The sequence below is a fragment of the Crocuta crocuta genome, unplaced genomic scaffold (assembly GCF_008692635.1).
Source record: "Crocuta crocuta isolate KB4526 unplaced genomic scaffold, BGI_CrCroc_1.0 scaffold337, whole genome shotgun sequence".
Lineage (NCBI taxonomy): Eukaryota > Metazoa > Chordata > Mammalia > Carnivora > Hyaenidae > Crocuta > Crocuta crocuta.
The window spans coordinates 1,577,810-1,595,736 of NW_027528873.1; the positions used below are offsets into that span (position 1 = coordinate 1,577,810).

Genomic DNA, 17,927 nt, shown 5'->3' on the forward strand with positions numbered 1-17,927 from the left:
AAGCTGCCTTTACCAATTTTTTTTTCTGTTCACTGATAAAATAGAGTACCCATTCTTCCACAGCTTGGCCAGTAATGGATATTATTGATGTTTATATTCTTTTGAAAAATATTTATTTATTTATTTATTTATTTATTTATTTATTTATTTATTTATTTATAAGTAAGCTCTACACCCAGAATGGGGCTGGAACTCATGACCCCTAGATACAGAGTTGCATGCTCTACTAACTGAACCAGCCAGGTGCTCCTGATGTTTAAATCCTTTTTCCCCCCTTTTTTCAAAGTTTATTTATTTATTTTGAGAGAGAGAGAAAGAGAGAGAGAGCAGGGGAGGGCAGAGAGACTCCCATGCAGGCTTCTCACTGCCAGTGCAGAGCCTGAAGTGGGGCTCAAACCCACTAACTGTGAGATCATAACCTGAGCTGAAGTTAAATCCAGACACTTAACCAACTGAGCCATCTAGGCACCCCTCTTCTTTATTCATTATATACCTTGTGTATTAGTGATTTAGATGTTTATACGCATTTCAAATATATTGCGTAATATCTCTTCTCTCATCCCGTCCAGATGTTGTTTCTGAGCATGCTTCTCGATAAACCTCCTGCACACAAGTCTGTCTCCGAATCTACTTCCTGGGGGTATTTGGACTACGACAACTGACAATAAATTATTGTTGATGGAGAATAGGTGGGTCCTTCACATTTTGCTCTGTTATGTAAACTTGAGTTATTTATTTATTTATAAGATTTTATTTTTTTAAAGATTTTTTTCTAAGTAATCTCTACAGCCAATGTGGGGCTCAAACTCATGACCCCAATATCAATAATTGCATGCTCCACAGACTATACCAGCCAGGCACCCCTTGAGTAATTTATTTATAAGAATCCATTGTATAATTTTGAATGTGTGCATGGGTATGGATGTGTATGTGTAAGTAGGTTCCATGTCCAACATGGGGTTTGAACTTATGATCCCAAGATCAAGAGTCACAGGCTCTACTGAGTGAGCCAGCCAGGCATTCTGTGAATTTGTGTTGAAATACTACACTGAATAGGGGACACCTGGCTGGCTCAGTCTGAAGATCAAGCAACTCTTAATTGGGGTCATGAGTTCAAGCCCCATGTTGGATGTAGATATTACTTAAATAAATAAAACTTTAAAAAATGATATATTTTTTAAAATCTTAAGAAAAAATAAAAAATAAATGCTACCATTGAATAGGAAATGCAATAATGTTGCCCTGATTTTTTAAAACATCTGTAAGCCCAACATGGAGCTTGTACTTACAAACCCAAGATTAAGAGTTTGCATGCTCCACCAATTTAGCCAGTCATGTTGAGCTAACTTTAAAAATAGAAACCCTCATGATGAGGGAGCACAGGGCAGCCTGAGGGCAAAATACAGGCAGGCATACACACACACACACGCACACACACACACACACCACCTCAGGTGAAATATGTGTGATATTCCTCAGACACTCCTGGCTACCCAAGAACAAAGGAAAGGGGTTTAAGTGCTTGCCATGGTGATGTGGGAAACTAAGGCAAATGACAAATTAAATTCCCTTTACTGCCTACAGCCCGTTGACAAGTCCTTGAGACCAGCAGAGTGACTTCCTTCTAGGAGCTCAGCTACCTCAAGGATGATACTTTGCTGGGGGCAAAAGAGAATCTTAGCTTGACATTATCTCAACCTCAAGGATCCTGTAAGTCTACTTCTTTTATCTCAGCTTCTCCAGGATTTATGCTGACAATCATACTCCAAGCTTATGCTACACCTCCGCCCATATATGTCTGAAGTGTCTCATGACTGAGGTTTTATTAAACAGTAATAAGTGACATTTCCCTCACAACAACTAGCCCCTCAAGGTCCTGGAAACCTTGCTTCCAAAATAACTTAGAGACTCACTCCATCCCTGATTCCTCCCAACCTAAGGGTATATGATGAGTTACCCCTCACAACCCCAGTGCCCCTCTTCCTACCCATGGGTCCTGTCCCCATGCTTTAATAAAATCACCCTTTAAAAAAATTCTGTATTTTATTACTGAAATACATTGTCCTACCCACACCACCCCACAGTAAAAATCTTACCTAGATTCCCCATCTTTCCCCTTAGGCCCCCAGTCAGCCCAGCACAAGTTCTCCAGAATTCTCTGCCCACTGGCCATTTTGGAGTGTGTCCATTGGGTAGCCATGTGGAAACCACCTGGTACTTTTGTGGAGAAAGTAGAGGGCATGATGGAGCCCCAGGAGGAGCTTATTTGAGGACCTTGGCCACTTGCTCATAAGCCAGCTCGATCTTATCATCTGGAGAGATGGAGGCAAATTCTTCCCGAGTGTAGGCATTGTGCCAGTGTTGGTGCACTCCGCGGACCACCTTGGGGATAGAGAAATCCCTGTACTTCCCACATACCACCTGTACTATGTGGAGTTTTGGCAACACATTGTAGTTCAGCCAGAGTGAGCTCATTGCCATCCAGAAACTTCTCTGAGAGATACCTTCATCCTCAGCACGGGTCTCATCCACTTCTCCAGGGAGTGGGGATGTCCAGTGTTTGTCTAAAACTTTCAGGGCTTTCAGGAGCCCTTTCTCCAGATTTTCATTGAGGACTGGGTTCAAATTCTTGACGTAAGCAGAAAATTTGGCAAATATGTCCAGCCCACCCATGTTGGATCCAGGGTTCAGAGCTGCCAGCTTGGGGTACCTGGGAGGGCACAGCACTGTCTCCAGAAAGTTCTCCATCTTGTTGATGTCTGCATGCACTTCAGTGCCATACAGCAGGAATGAAAGCTGCCCTCCTGGGTACCACTTCTGTACCATCTAAGTCTACCTCTGGGTGACTCCCTTGTGCCAGAGTACCATGAACAGTCTCTGGGAGAAGGGGCAGTTCCCAATCCTGGCCCCATCACTGCTGGCCTTCATGAACAATTCGACCTGTGCTTCTTCTTCTGCAATGGTTGCCACTGGGACCCGGAAGCGGCTGGTGCTGGGGAAACTCTAAAATCACCTTTTTCTACCAAAGATGTCTTCAAGAATTCTTTCTCGACCATCAGCTCCGGACCACCCCACCATCACCCTTGTATACCTTTCTTCTCACCCAGTGGTCTCACTGCCATACAAGAGTCATTTCATTTCTATTTATTTCCCTGAGTGGGAATCACTGAGAGTCCATGTTTTTGCCAGGCTTGCTGTGGTGCAAAGAACCACATAGAAGTGCAAAGACTTCTCATAAAGGTGGATTTTTCACTGCTCTATAAAGATGATTAAAAAACAAAACCAATCCAAACAAGGCACAGATGAGCAAGAACAAGCATTCAGAGAACTGTGACAGCCATTGGGCCAGGCTTGGGGCCAGAGAGGAGTTAGTTGTTTTGCCTTAAAAAGAAAATTCCTGGAGGAAGTTTACCTAACATCACAAAGCCTCTGAGGCAAAGTACCAGAAGTGAAATCCAGGGTCCTGAGCCCTAAAAAATAAAATAAAATTGTCATTTTCTCCTTTCTTTCTTTCTTTCTTTCTTTCTTTCTTTCTTTCTTTCTTTCTTTCTTTCTTTCTTTCTTTCTTTCTTTCTTTCTTGGGAGAGAGAGAGAGAGCCCATGCAGAAGAGGAGGAGGGGCAGACAGAGGGAGAGAGAGAGAATCTTAAGCAGGCTCCACCTTGGGCATAGAGCCAGACTCAGGGCTCAATCTCACCACTGTGAAATCACGACCTGAGCTGAAATCAAGAGTCAGATGCTTATCTGACTGAGCCCCCAAGGTGCCCCAGAGGTCTATTTTCAAGTTACTCTGGGGACTGACCTCCAGAAGCTGTGGGGAAACACTATTGCACCCTACTCTTAGACATCCACGAAATTCCCCTTCAGTCTGTATCTCAGGTTGGCCAAAGAACAATCAACCACAAGTAGAGTGGTTGGAAACCTCCCTCAAAAATGAGGAACTTCAAAATTGAGGAGTCTATGTTTGTTGTTCCAGGACAATTGTGCTTTATTCTGACCCAAACAAACCTTATGCAACCCTAAATGCAGAAAATAACAAGTGTTGATGAGGAAGTAGATAAACTGGAAACTTTGTGTTTTGTTGGTAAGAATGTAAAATGTTACAGGTGCTGTGAAAAACAGTATGGCAGTTACCATATGATCCAGAAATCCCACTTCATGGATATACCCCAGAGAACTGAAAGCAGTGTCTCAAAGAGATATTTTCACTTTCATGTTTATAGCAGCATTATTTCCAATAGATAAAATGTAGAAGCAACACAAGTGTCCATTGATGAATGAATGGGTAAACAAACTGGTATATACAAACAATGGAATATTATTTATCCTAAAAAGAAATTCTGTTACATGTTACAACATGGATGAACTTTGGAAAAATTATGCTATGTGAAATAAGACAGTTACAAAAAGACAATTACTGTATGATCTCCTCTTTTTTCTAAAGTTTATTTTTTTTAGTAATCTCTACACCAAACATGGAACTCAAACTCAGAACCCTGACTGAGATCAAGAGTCACATGCTCCTCTGACAGAGCCAGACAAGTGCCCTGAATGATCCCACTTATATGAGGTATCCAGAGTAGTTAAATTTAAGGCACTTGGCTGGCTCAGTCAGTGGAGTGTGTGACTCTTGATCTTGGACTTGAAAGTTCGAGCTCAGCACTGGGCATAGAGATTAGATGAAATGAAATGAAATGAAATCTTTTAAAAAACACAAAGTAGTCAAATTCACAGAAACGGAAAGTTGAATGGTGGTTACCAGGGGGAAGGGAAAATGAAGATTTGCTGTTTCGTCGGTACAGAATTTCAGTTTTGTAAGATGAGAAAGTTTTGGAGATTTGCACAATAATGTAAATATACTTAATACTCCTGAAATGTACACTGAAAAATGGATAGGATAGTATGGGGCACCTGAGTGGCTCAGTCAGTTAAGGTCCAACTTCAGCTCAGGTCATAATCTCTTGGGCTGTGGGTTTGAGCTCCATGTTGGGCTCTGTGCTGACAGCACAGTGCCTGGAGATTGATTTAGATTCTGTGTCCCCCCCTCCCCCTCCCCCTCCCCCACTCTTTCTTGTTCTCTCTCTCTCAAAAATAAACATTAAAAAAATGGATAGGATGGTAGATTTTATGATCTTATTTATTACAATTAAAAAATATAAAACACTGATACTAATATAACATTGTATCTCAAGTATACTTCAATAAAAAATAAGTAAAATATTGAGGTGCCTGCATGGCTCAGTTGGTGAAGCATCCAACTCTTGATTTCAGGTCAGGTCTTGATGCCACAGTTCATGAGATCAAGCACCCTGCTTAGGATTCTCTCTCTCTCTCTCTCTCTCTCTCTCTGTTCCTTCCCTGCTTATGTATGGACACACACGTTCTCTCTCTCTCTCTCTCTCTCTCTCTCTCTCAAATAATAAATAAATGAACTTTTTAAAAAAGTAAAATATTTAATGGGCTGCCTGTGTGGCTCTATTGGCTAAGCATCCAATGCTTGACTTCAGCTGAGGTTATGATCTCATGGTTCTTTTTGCTTGTTTGTTTTTAAATTTTTTAAAAAAATTTATTTCTGAGAGAGAGAGAGAGACAGCATGAGTAGGGAGGGTCAGAGAGAGAGGAAGATACAGAATCTGAAACAGGCTCCAGGATCTGAGCTAGCTGTCAGCACAGAGCCCAATGCAGGGCTCAAACCCACAAACCATAAGATCATGACCTGAGCCAAAGTCGGATGCTTAACCAACTGAGCCACCCAGGCACCCCTGATCTCATAGTTCTTGAGTTCAAGCCCTGCATTGGGCTCCATGCTGACAGTTCAGGGTCTGCTTGGGATTCTGTCTCTCTCCTTCTCTCTCTGCCTCTCTTGCACTCCCTTTCTCAAAATAAACAAATAAACAAACAAAAAAAGTAAAATATTTAAAACACTAAGTGAACAGGTCAGAAAGCAAATTAGATATAATTAAAGAGGAAGTTAATAAACTAGAAGATAGATCTGTAGGAATTATTCAGAATATAATATAGAGAAACAAAGAGATGTTAGGAAATATGAATGATACAAGGAGAAGGTCTAACATAGAGACAAATGGCTTCTAGAATAAAAGAATGAAGAAAATAGAAAGGAGACATTATTCAAAGATAAAGTGCCCGAGAAATTTACCAGAACTGATGAAAAATATGAATCCTCTGGTTCAGAAATTAGAATGAATCCCAGTAATAAATATAAATTAAAAAATTAAAATAAATTTACCTTACATTCTTTTTAGGGAAACTGCAGAAGATCAAAGATAGGGAGATGAGATTAAAAGTATTCCAGAGAGCAACCCAGATGAACAACCAGTGACTGAGTAGGTGAATGGATAAACAAACATCTTACATCAATATGTGGACTATCCAGAGCTAAAAAAAAATACGATATCAAGTCATGAAAAGATGTGGAGGAAACTTAAATGCCTGTTACTAAGCAAAAGAAGCCAATCTTGAAAAGGCTACAAACATATTGTTTGATTCCAAGTATATCTCAGTCTGGGAAAATGCAAAAAGAAAATTATGCAAAACTATGGAGATGGTAAAAAAGATCAGTGGCTGGCAGGTGTTATTGAGGGAGAGGGATGTAGAGGTGGGGCACAGGATTTTTAAGAGAGTGAACCTAGTCTGTATGATCATATAATGGTGGGTACATAGCATCATATATTTGTCCAAACCCATAGAATGTACAACACCAAGAGTCAATCTACTCTGAGTGATAATAATGTTAATATAGCTTCATTGATTGTAACAAATGTATCACTCTGGTTGAGGATACTTTTTTTAGAGAGAGAGAAAGAGAGAATATCTTTTTTTAAAATATAATTTATTGTCAAGTTAGCTAACATACAGTGTATACAGTGCGCTCTTGGCTTCAGAAGTAGATTCCCATGATCCATCACGTACATATAACACCCAGTATTCATACCAATAAGTGCTCTCCTTAATGCCCATCTCCCAATTTCCCCTCCCCACCCCAATCAACCCTCAGTTTGTTAGAGAGAGAGAATCGTAAGCAGGCTGCATGGTCAGCCTGGAGACTGACATTGGGACTCCATCCTGTGACCCTGGGATTATGATCTGAGCCAAAATCAAGACTCAGATGCTTAACTAACTGAGCCACCTAGGTGTCCCCCAAATGTTTCACTCTGGTATAGGATGTTGACAGGGTCTGTGTTTAGGTGTCAGGGGGTCTTTTAGGGTTCCCAGACCCAATGTGTAGGGGTTCACTACACAAAACACCAGGCAATTCTTGGATACTAGCAAGGTGTCCAAAAATTTAACTCAAGTCTGACACTACCTACCCAGCGATAGCATCAGGCTCCACAGGTTAAGGGTTTAGTTCTACAAGATTGCCTCCCATCTCCCACTTCAGACACCAGTCACAATCCCCACACTAATGCCTGTGATTCTGACCTACTAGCTACACACTGGAAATGCCAACAACCTCCTCCTTAGGCTGGATTAATTTACTAAAGTGGCTCACAGAACTCAGGGAAACACTTATGTTTTCTATTAAAGGAAATGATAAAAAGATATGATAAAGGATATGAATCAACAGCCAGATGGAGAGTTACGGATGGCAAGTTCCCCCACAAAGGAGCTTCTGTCTTTGTGGGGCTTGGGGTCTGGCCTGGTGGGATGTGGAAACGTATGGTTCCTGAAGCATGAAAGATCTCTGGAATAAAAAGGCAGAAAGTTCTTCTCTTGGGTTTCTATGAAGGTTTCTTACATAATCATGATTGACTAAATCATTGGCCATTGGCTGAATCAACCGCTAACTCCTCTCACCTCTGTGAAAGGGGGTGGAACCGAAAGTTACAACCATTTAATCACCTGGTGCATGCATCTGGCAATGGGGTCCAAAAGTCACCTTCAATAATAAGACACTCATTTCACTTTTATGGCTCTGAAGCATTTTCAGGAACTATGGGGGAAGAACAAATATATCTGGGAAATGTATATTATGAAGACCAAATATATCTGAGAAATGTATGACCAAATACATATTTCTTATAAATCATATCATACCAGGTAAATAAGAGTTTTCTGTATTTTCCACTCAATTTTGCTGTGAATCTAAAACTACTCTAAAAAAAAATCATTTAAAAAAAAATCCCAAATGGAAAAAGAAAACCAACCCAAACATCTAGAGAGAAAAAACAAATAACCAACAAAAGAACAATAATTATACTGTCAGCAAACAACTCAAAACAAAACAACAAATGTATGTATGTACATATGTATGTATTTATGAGAGAGAGCGCATGCACGAGTGGGGGAGGGGCAGAGAGAGAAGGAGACAGAGGATCTGAAGTGGGCTCTGTGCTGACAGCAGACAGCCCAGTGCCGGGCTCAAACTTATGAACTGTAAGATCATAACCTGAGTGGAAGTTGGAAGGCTAACCGACTGAGCCATCCAGGTGCCCCTTTAAATTTTCTTTAGTAATCTCTATACCCTACATGTGGTTTAAACTCATGATCCTGAGGTTAAGAGTCACATGCTTTTCCGGGCACCTGGGTGGCTCAGTAGGTTAAACCTCAGACTTCAGCTCAGATCATAATCTCATGGTTTGTGGGTTCGAGCCCTGTGTCAGGCTCTGTGCAGACAATTGGGAGACTGGAGCCTGTTTCAGATTCTGTGTCTCTGTCTCTCTGCCCCTCCTCCACTCATACTCTGTCTCTCTCTCAAAAATAAATAAACATTATTAAAAAAACAACAACAGTCACATGCTTTTCCAACTGAGTCATCCAGGCACCCCACAACAAATTAAAATATATATATATATATACATAACAAGAAAGTTAAGGTTGGTTATTGCTGTATATGGTCTTGCTCTATTCCCTACTCCCTTTCCCTTACCCTCTATCTGTTTGTTTTCATTAATATGCATGGAGGCTTTTATTTTGTAAATAGGAGAAGGGATAGGCCCAGGTAACAGGAGTAAAAAGTTTATTGAAACAGGGAAGGGTATTTGGTTTTTAACAGTCTTACTGACCTTGTGAGGGAAGGGATCCATCTTAGGGGTGGTAACACTATTCCCACATTAGTGACTATGGGTTAGAAGACTACTGTAGACACCTTTAGTAATGGTGCCCATCTGTATAGGAGCTTAGAAGCTCTGAAGTATGTTTAGATACATTATCTCATTTAGTGTCTGGGAGAGGTGACTCTCCAACTCTGTCAGGCAATGCCAATCACAACATTTCTAGATACCTTGCTTAATCTTATACTCCTGATATTTACTAGTTGAAATTCTGTAGGCTCATCTAATTCCAGTGTTTCTTTTAATTTTTGAACAGAGAAAGGCAGGGCAAGGTTTTGAAAATTTTTTACTCATATAGCCTGGACTTTTCTCAGGAATTTGGACTGCTATCTGAATATTGCCACTGGAATGTCTAAATAAGCATCTCAAACTTATTATGTCACCAAATCAAGCTCTTGATTTAGTTCTTTCAATTTACTTGTCTTGCAGTCTTTCGTGTTGCAGAAAATGGCAATACAGAAGCATAGGCCCTCTTACAGATGCATAGGCCAAAAATTTGGAAGCATCTTTCTCTTTTTTTTAAAAAAAATGCTTAGTTATTTATTTTGAGGGGGGAGGGGCAGAGAGAGACAGAAAGAGAATCTCAAGCAGGCTCTGCACTGTCAGTGTAGAGCCCAACATGGGGCTCCATCTCACAAACTGTGAGATCATGACCTGAGACGAAATCAAGAGTTAGACATGTGACTGATTGAGCCATCCAGGTGCCCCTTTCTTCTTCTTAAAAAAAATTTTTTTTTAAATTTAAGTAAACTCTATGGCCAATGTGGGGCTCAAACTCATGACCTTGAGCTAAAGAGTCATATGCTCCACAGGCTGAGCCAGCCTGGCACCCCTTGCATCCTTCCTTTCTTCCTGCACAGCTCATGTCCAGTCTAGTAGGGAATCTTGTTCGCTCTACCATTCAAAATATATCTACCATCCAACCACTTCTCATTACCTCCATAGTGGTCCAAGTTTCCATTATCTTACACTTGGATCACTGTCATAGCCTTTTTAATAATCCTGTGTGGCAGGAGCTCAATAAAGACTTATTGAATGAATAAATGAAGTAATGCCCAGGTGTGGGTTATCATTGGCTCTCTGGTGACTCATGGTTAAACTTGAGATCCCTTGTCATATTTTGGAGAGTGGGAAGAAGTAATATTTGGGCAGCAAGTACTGTGAGCCCTTGGAGGAAATAATTGGGAAAAATGGAAACAAACCTGAAAAATACAGGTAAGAGGAGTTAGTAGAATTGGGACTCCCAGTGGGAATTGGCAAAGGGACTCAGGTCACTGAGTGCCCCACCCCTGCTGCTGTGATTGCCCATTCTTTGCCCATAGAGAGACTGACTGGATACCCTGTTTCCTTCTGGTGACCAGTGCAGCCTGAGATCCTGTGAGGTGATCTCTAAGAAGCCCAGGAAGATGAATGATCTTTGCTGAAGACTAAGTGAAGAGAGCAACTTTCCTGCTCAGCTCTGGGCGTGGTGCATCCTGTGGAAGCAGAGAGTTGAGTGGAGTCGGCAAGCTCCTCCAACTGCAGCTGCAGAAGAAAGGGAAGGAAGGCAAGGAAAAAGGCAAGGAAGGAAAGGGAAGGAAGGCACGTAGGTGTGGCCTGGCCTAGGATCCCTTCTCCTGCAGGGCCACCCCTTACTCCTCCTTCTCCCTCTCCCCATAGGAGAGCCAGCAGCTGCTTCTAACAGCTTAGGTGTTTCCCTGCTTTGAGAGTCCTTCCAGAAGCTTGTTCTTTGCCCTTTTTTTTTCAGTCATTCTTTCAGTGAACACCTAAAGCCTGGTTCCCTCCTCTTGGTCGCTCAGGAGCTCTTCTCCAGACTGGCCAATGGAGTATGGTTTGGGGAAAGTGACTGGTCGGTCCCCGACATGTTGAGTTCAATTTCCTCCTTTGGGTGTGTTTCAGCTTCCAAGTGGGATGTCTGCCACAGCAATTATAACAACCACACTCTGCATGCAAGTTCTTAAAGCTATATAGGCCAACAAAACCCAGAAAGGAATTCTTAAGGAAAGCCGAGAAGTTATCAGAATTTCCACTCCCGTCAGACCCAGAAGTTCTGTACTAGCCTGCCCATAACCGCTTAGTGAGAATTATTCAACTAGCTTGAATTCTTTCTCTAACCACATAGAAATCCGACATCCTGAGGGAAAGGGAGGTCTCCCCCACCACTACCCTGCTTTTCCCCAAGCCTTCGCCATCCAGCCAGTAGCATTGTTATTCACCTGGCCGTTTGAGAGAAAACCCTGGAAGTTTGTCTTTGTTTTCCCTTATCCCTCGCTTCTCATCATTTCCATCGGTAAGGCCTGTTGCCTCTACAGACATCGGACATCAAGGCCAAGTGCAGTGGCCTGCTAACTGGTCTCCCTGCTTCCACTCTTGTCTTGCTACAGACCGCCCTCCTCACAGCGGCCAGAGCTTTGGCTCTTTCAAGGACGAGACAAATCCCCTCTCACATCGCTCCAAAGACTCCCACTGAACTTTTGATCCATTTCTAACTTCTTACCGTGGTGAGTGAGACTCTGTACAATGTGGCTCCAGCCGTTCTCTCCAGTCACATGTCTACTGCCCTCTCCCTCAGCCCATGGCTTTGTCTGTTCCTGCAGCGTGCCAAACTTGTTCCTGTCTCAGGCTTAAAATGCTCCGTGAGGATTTTCTCTGGCTAGCTCCTTAGTATTTAGGCCTCAGTCCAGTACCATTGCTCTATAATGAAACTTTCCAAAACTCAGTGGCTTCAAAACAGCAGTCATTTATTTCGCTCATATATCAGTAATTGGGCTTGGCTTCCTGGGAAACATGCATTTTTTTGTTCCAAGCAGCATCAGCTGGAGCAAAACACCAGGGAACTGGGGACCTGCTTCTAAGATGGCTCACTCATGTGACTGGCAGCTGGAAGCCTGAGGGGCCTTGGTTGTTCATGTGGCTTGGTTTCATAGAAAAGTGTCCCAAAAGACTCAGATGGAAACTATATTGTCTTTCACTTTTTTTTTTTTTAAAGTTTATCTATTTATTCTGAGAGAGAGAGAGAGACAGAGCTTGAGCGTGCATGAGTCGGGGAGGAGCAGAGAGAGAGAGGGAGGGAGGGAGAGAGAATCACAAGCAGGCTTCACACTGTCAATGCAGAGCCTGACATGGAGCTTGATTTCACAAACCTGAGTCGTGACCTGAGCCAAAATCAAGAGTTGGACGCTTAACCTACTGAGCCACCCAGGCACCCCAGCTGTATTGTCTTTCATGACAGAAGTCACATAGCATCACTTCAGTTGTACTTTATTAGTTGAGCAAGTCAAAAGGCCTGTCCAGGAATGCCTGGGTGGCTCAGTCAGCTAAGTGTCTGACTTTGGCTCAGGTCATGATCTCACAGTTTGTGAGTTCAAGCCCCACTTCAGACTGTCAGCACAGAGCCTGCTTCAGATCCTCTGTCCCCTTCTCTCCCTGTCCCTCTCCAGCTCATGCTCTCTCTCTCTCTCAAAAATAAATAAACATTAAAAAAAAAAAAAGACCTGTCCAATTTCAAGTGGAGGGAATATGAACTCTACTACTTGAAGAGGGAGTATCAGAGTTTATACAGAAATGGAAATATTGCTCTTCTGGATGATTCTGGGTATTGCTATCTGTCACAACGTCCTCAGGGTGACTGTCACTGACCACTCTACATAATGTAGCTCTCTTCCTCACCCCAGATAGTCATTCCTTATCACTTCAGCCTCCGGTTCCTTCATAGCACTTACCTTTACATTAAAGTATATTGTCTTTTTACTTATTTGCTCACTTTCAACATTACACAAGAATATAAATCCTTCGAGAGCAAGAGCCTTGCATGAAGGGAGGCCAGATGGGAGGCTGATGCACTAAGTCCTGGCAGTTGCAGTCAGAGATGTGACAGCTATTTAGAGATATGTTAAGATTGGAGATGTTGGTCTTTGGAGAATGACTGACTATGGGGGATGAGAAGAGAAAGGAGGATGCTGGGCTGCTGGTCCATGTCGGATGGAGAAAGGGCTCAGGACTGAGGGAGAGCATAGCTCAGCCATGCTGAGACCTGCACTAATGGAGGGGTGAAGGGGTGTTATATGTGTGGGGAGGCTGGCTAGATGCACCCTGAATCCTTTTCTTCTTTTCTTCAAGCTTCCAGCCACATTTCCCAGCCCTCCTACAGTCAGGTGGGGGGGCAGGTGAAACTGTGGTCAAAGAAATGCAAGTGGAAGCTGATGTGTACCACTTTCTGGGGTGGCCTATTACAAGCCACCATGCAAGATTCTGCATGCCCCCTTTCCCTTCCTTATAGGAGGTATGTTAATGATGGTGGCATCACAAATGGGGCAGATCTGGGCTCCTGAAAGACTTTGTGGAGGAGAGAACCGCTCCCTCACAACCTTTTTTATTTCATGACACAGAGTTTTTGAAGAGACAAGGGCAGCAGTACTGTGTCCCACATTTGGGATTTATCTCAATGTTTCTTCATGTTGTTCTTTAACGTCTTCCTCTATTCTTTGTATTTCCTGTCAACTGAAAGTCAGCTCGACAGCTTGACTAGATTCAGGTTAACTTTTCTGGTAAGAAATATTTCAAAGATAATGTACTTTTATATTGCATCCTATCAAGAAGGATATCAATGTTAGGTTGTCTCACCTCTGGTGATGTTATGCTTGAAGGCTGAGTTTAGACGGTGGTTGCTAGAATTCTCCATTGTAAAGGCGTTTCCCCCTTTTGCACTTAGTATGTAAACTATGAGGTAACCCTTGGTCACCATTCTAACATCCTGTTCCTGAACAACATTTCATGTAATCTTTTCAGCATCTGTTGTGGTTTCTTCCCTCAGTTGTTTATATTTACTATTTTTCTAGCATTTGTTCAGCCATTTACTATGTGCTGAGCATTCTCTTATGGTTCTACCTGTATTTTCTTTCTCTCCTTCTCACTTCCTTCCTTCCTTCCTTCTTCCCTCCCTCTTTCTTTCTTTCTTTCTTTCTTTCTTTCTTTCTTTCTTTCTTTCTTTCTTCCTTCCTTCCTTTCTTTCTTTCTTTTCTTCCTTCCTTCCTTCTTTCTTTCTTATCTACACCCAGTGTGGGACTTGAACTCACCACCCTAAGATCAAGAGTTGCATGTTCTGCCCACTGAGGCAGCCAGGTGCCTCTATATTTTCTTTTCTAATCGTCACAATAATAGAGGTAATGAGATAACTTTATTTTATAAGTGAGGAAGCTGTGAAATGGAGAAGGTGTCTTAGTTTTCTGCTGGTACTATAATAAAACATCACAAGCTCAGTGACTAAAAGCAACAGAAATTTATCTTAGAGTTCTTGAGGTCAGAGGTTTGAAACAGGTCTCATTGGACTGAAATTAAAGTGTAAGTGAGGCTGCTTTCCTCTGGAGGGCTTTAAGGGGAAAAATCTGTTTCCTTGCAGCTTTTATTTTTTTTATTTTATTATAATTTTTTAAAGTGTATTTATCTGAGAGAGAGAGAGAAAGAGAGAGAGAGAGAGAGAGAGAGAGAGAGAGAGAGAGTGCAAGTGAGGGAGGGGCAGAGACAGAGGGAGAGAGAGAATCCCAAGCAGGCTCTGTGCACTGTCAGCACAGAGCCCGATGTAGGGCTTGAACTCTTGAACCATGAGATCATGATCTGAACCAAAGTAAGACTCTTAACAGACTGAACCACCCAGACACCTTTTCCTTGCACCTTTTAGAGGATACCTGCATCCCTTGACTCATGGTTCCCTTCCAACTTTTTTTTTTTTTTGGTCTTTAAAAAAAGTAATAATTGGGGCGCCTGGGTGGCTTAGTCGGTTAAGCGTCCGACTTTCGCTTAGGTCATGATCTGCGGTTCGTGGGTTCGGCCCCGCGTCGGGCTCTGTGCTGACTGCCAGCTCAGAGCCTGGAGCCTGTTTCAGTCTATGATTCCCTCTCTCTCTGACCCTCCCCTGCTCACGCTGTCTCTCTCTCTCTCTCCTAGAAATAAAAAAAACATTAAAAAATTTTTAAAAAAGTAATAATTATTTTTTAAAGTTTATCCATTTTGAGAGGGGGGGTGGGGAGAAAGAGAGAAAGAATTCCAAGCAGGCTCCACACTGTCAGAGTGGAGCCTGATGCAGGGCTTGAACTCAAGGGCCAGAGGTCAATGGACTGAGACACCCAGGGACCCCCTCACTTCCAACTTTAAAGCCAGCTTTGGTGGGCCCAGTTCTCCTACATTATCACTTCAATCTTGCTTCTATTATCACATCTTTTTCTGACTCTGCCTCTTCAACCACTTTTAAGGAGCTTTGTGATTCCATGGGCCTACCCCAGGAAACCAGAGCATCTTATCTTAAGGTCAGCTCTTCAGTCACTTTAATTCCATCTGCAACTTTAATTCTCCTTTGCTATGTAACCTAACATAGTCCCAGGGTCTGGGGATTAGGACGCGGACATCTTTAGAGAGAACATTATTGTGCTTACCACAGAAGCTAAGTAACTTGCCTTGATCGCACAAGAAGATAGCAGCAGAGCTGGGATTTGGGCTTTGGCAGTCTGGTTCCAGAGAGCACATTTTTAATCCCTAGGCTATGCTTTCTCTAAAAATGTACCAAGTTGTGGGGTTGGGATGGTTTATTGTGACTTGTATAAACTATCACCTCATCCTTCCTCTTCTGATTTCATAAGCCATCATGAAATTCTCTCTTACAATTTGGCTTCCCACAGTATGCTAGAGGGTCTAGATCCAGAGTCTGGAGCTTGGGCTCAAATCTCAGCTAGACCACTTACCACTTGGACAAATTACTTGGACAAATTATTAAGTTTCTCTGTGTCTTAGTTTCCATAATATAATGTGTTAGTGAAAAAATAGTATTTCCCCTACCATATTTTCCTTATGAGCATGATTTTTATAACTAAAATGATTACATAGCAACTGCTCTGCCTTAGCCAGGATTTTATTCTTTCTGTATATTTCTAAGGGATCACCTGGCCAGATTGGCTTCCTGGCCCTCATCTTTCATCCACAGTCACCAAATAAAGGAGTCATTTGCAACAATCTTGCTACAAAGAACACAAAACTTCAGTGGAAAACAATTGGCCTATTATAGTGACCACTAGCGATGGTGTAAGGATCCAATGACAGATTTTCTTAGAGCAAATACCACAATAAATTCGACCCCTTTAAAAAAAAAATTCTGTTAACTTTTTACAGATTTTTTTTTTTGGAGAATACTGACATCTTTGCTGTTTTTGTGTTTTGTCATCTTTTTAGAAACTTTAAGTAGATTTTAATTTTTACCAAATGTCCTTTTTCTGATTCATGATCCCATTCAGGATACCATATTGCCTTGAGTTGTCATATCTCCTTAGGCTCTTCTTGGCTATGAGGGTTTCTCAGGCTTTCCTTGGTTTTAATGACTTTGACAATGTTGAGGACACTAGTCCTTTTTGCACCATGATCTTCTATTGGAATTTCTCCAATGTGTCTCTCATGGTTAGATTGAGGTCATAGGTTTCAGGGAAGGCGACCACAGAGAAAAAGGCCCATATTCGTTATATCATATCAAGGTACACACCATCAGTATGAGTTATCGTTGTTGATACTGACTTTGATCCCCTCGATGAGGTGGTCAGGTTTCTCCACTGTCGAAGTACGCTTTTCCCCTCTTTCCATACTGTTCTCGTTAGAAGGAAATCACTGTGTCCAACACACATGCTCGAGGAGTAGGGAGTTATGTTCAGGCTCCTTCAGGGGGTGTGTTAATTTCTAGGGTTTCCTACCAAAATAACACAAACGGGGGGGCTTAAAATGACGGAAATTTATTCTCTCACAGTTCTAGGGGCTGGAAGTCTGAAATCACAGTGTCAGCAAAGCCATGTTCTCTCTGAAGCTTCTAAATGTTTATTTATTTATTTATTTATTTTGTTTGTTTTGGGGGGGGCAGTGATGCTTTTTTATTAAGATTTTTAATCTTAATTCCAATACAATTAACAGACAGCATTGTGATAGTTTCAGGTGTATAATATAGTGGTTAACAAGTCTATACATTATCCAGTGCTCAACAAGTTAAGTGTACTCTTAACCTCTTTCACCTATTTCACCCACCCATCTTCTCTCTGATAACTATCAGTTTGTTCTCTATAATCAAGAGTCTGTTTCTTGGTTTGTTTCTCTCCTTATTTATTTATTTTTGAGAGAGAGAGAGAGAAAGCTAGACAGAGCAGGAGTGGGGGAGGGGCAGAGAGAGAGGGAGGCACAGAATCTGAAGCAGGCTCCAGGCTCTGAGCTGTCAGCACAGAGCCCAACATGGGGCTCCAACCCACCTACAGTGAGATCATGACCTGAGCTGAAGTCAGATACCCAACAAACAGAGCCACTCAGGTGCCCCATCTCTCTGAAGTTTCTAGAGAAGTTGATCTGCGCCCCCTCCTAGCCTCTGGTGCTTTTAGCAATCCTTGGAGTTCCTTGGTTTGTTATGAAGCCTCCAGTGTGCCTGCCTCCGCTGGCACCAGGTGTCCATCCCCTGTTGTCTTTGTCTGTGTCCCTTGGTTATAAGAACACCAATTGTATTGGATTCGGGCCCACCCTTGTGATCTCATCTTAACTTGACCCCATCTGCAAAGACTTTCCAAGTAAGGTCACAGCCACAAGTACCATGGTTTAGGATTTTGACATAATTTGGAATTCCTCTGCATAGGAGAGTTATCACTTCTCACCTATTCATATATTTATTTATTTAATCATTTATCTACATCAGTATGAGTAGCCACTTTGTTATATTTATTTATTAACTTCAGAGTTGTTTTGGGATTTTCTACATAGATAATCATGTCACATGCCACCTTCCCAATCTTCATATCTTTTTGTTTCTTTGTTTTTATAAGCTCGAACACTAATGTGGGGCTTGACT

At 42.0% G+C, this 17,927-nt stretch overlaps 1 pseudogene; it reads right to left on the reverse strand.

The window, feature by feature from the left end:
- Positions 1–2,262: 2,262 nt before the first annotated feature.
- Positions 2,263–16,690, reverse strand: LOC144225469 (chloride intracellular channel protein 1 pseudogene; annotated as a pseudogene).
- Between the last annotated feature and the right edge of the window lie 1,237 nt (positions 16,691–17,927).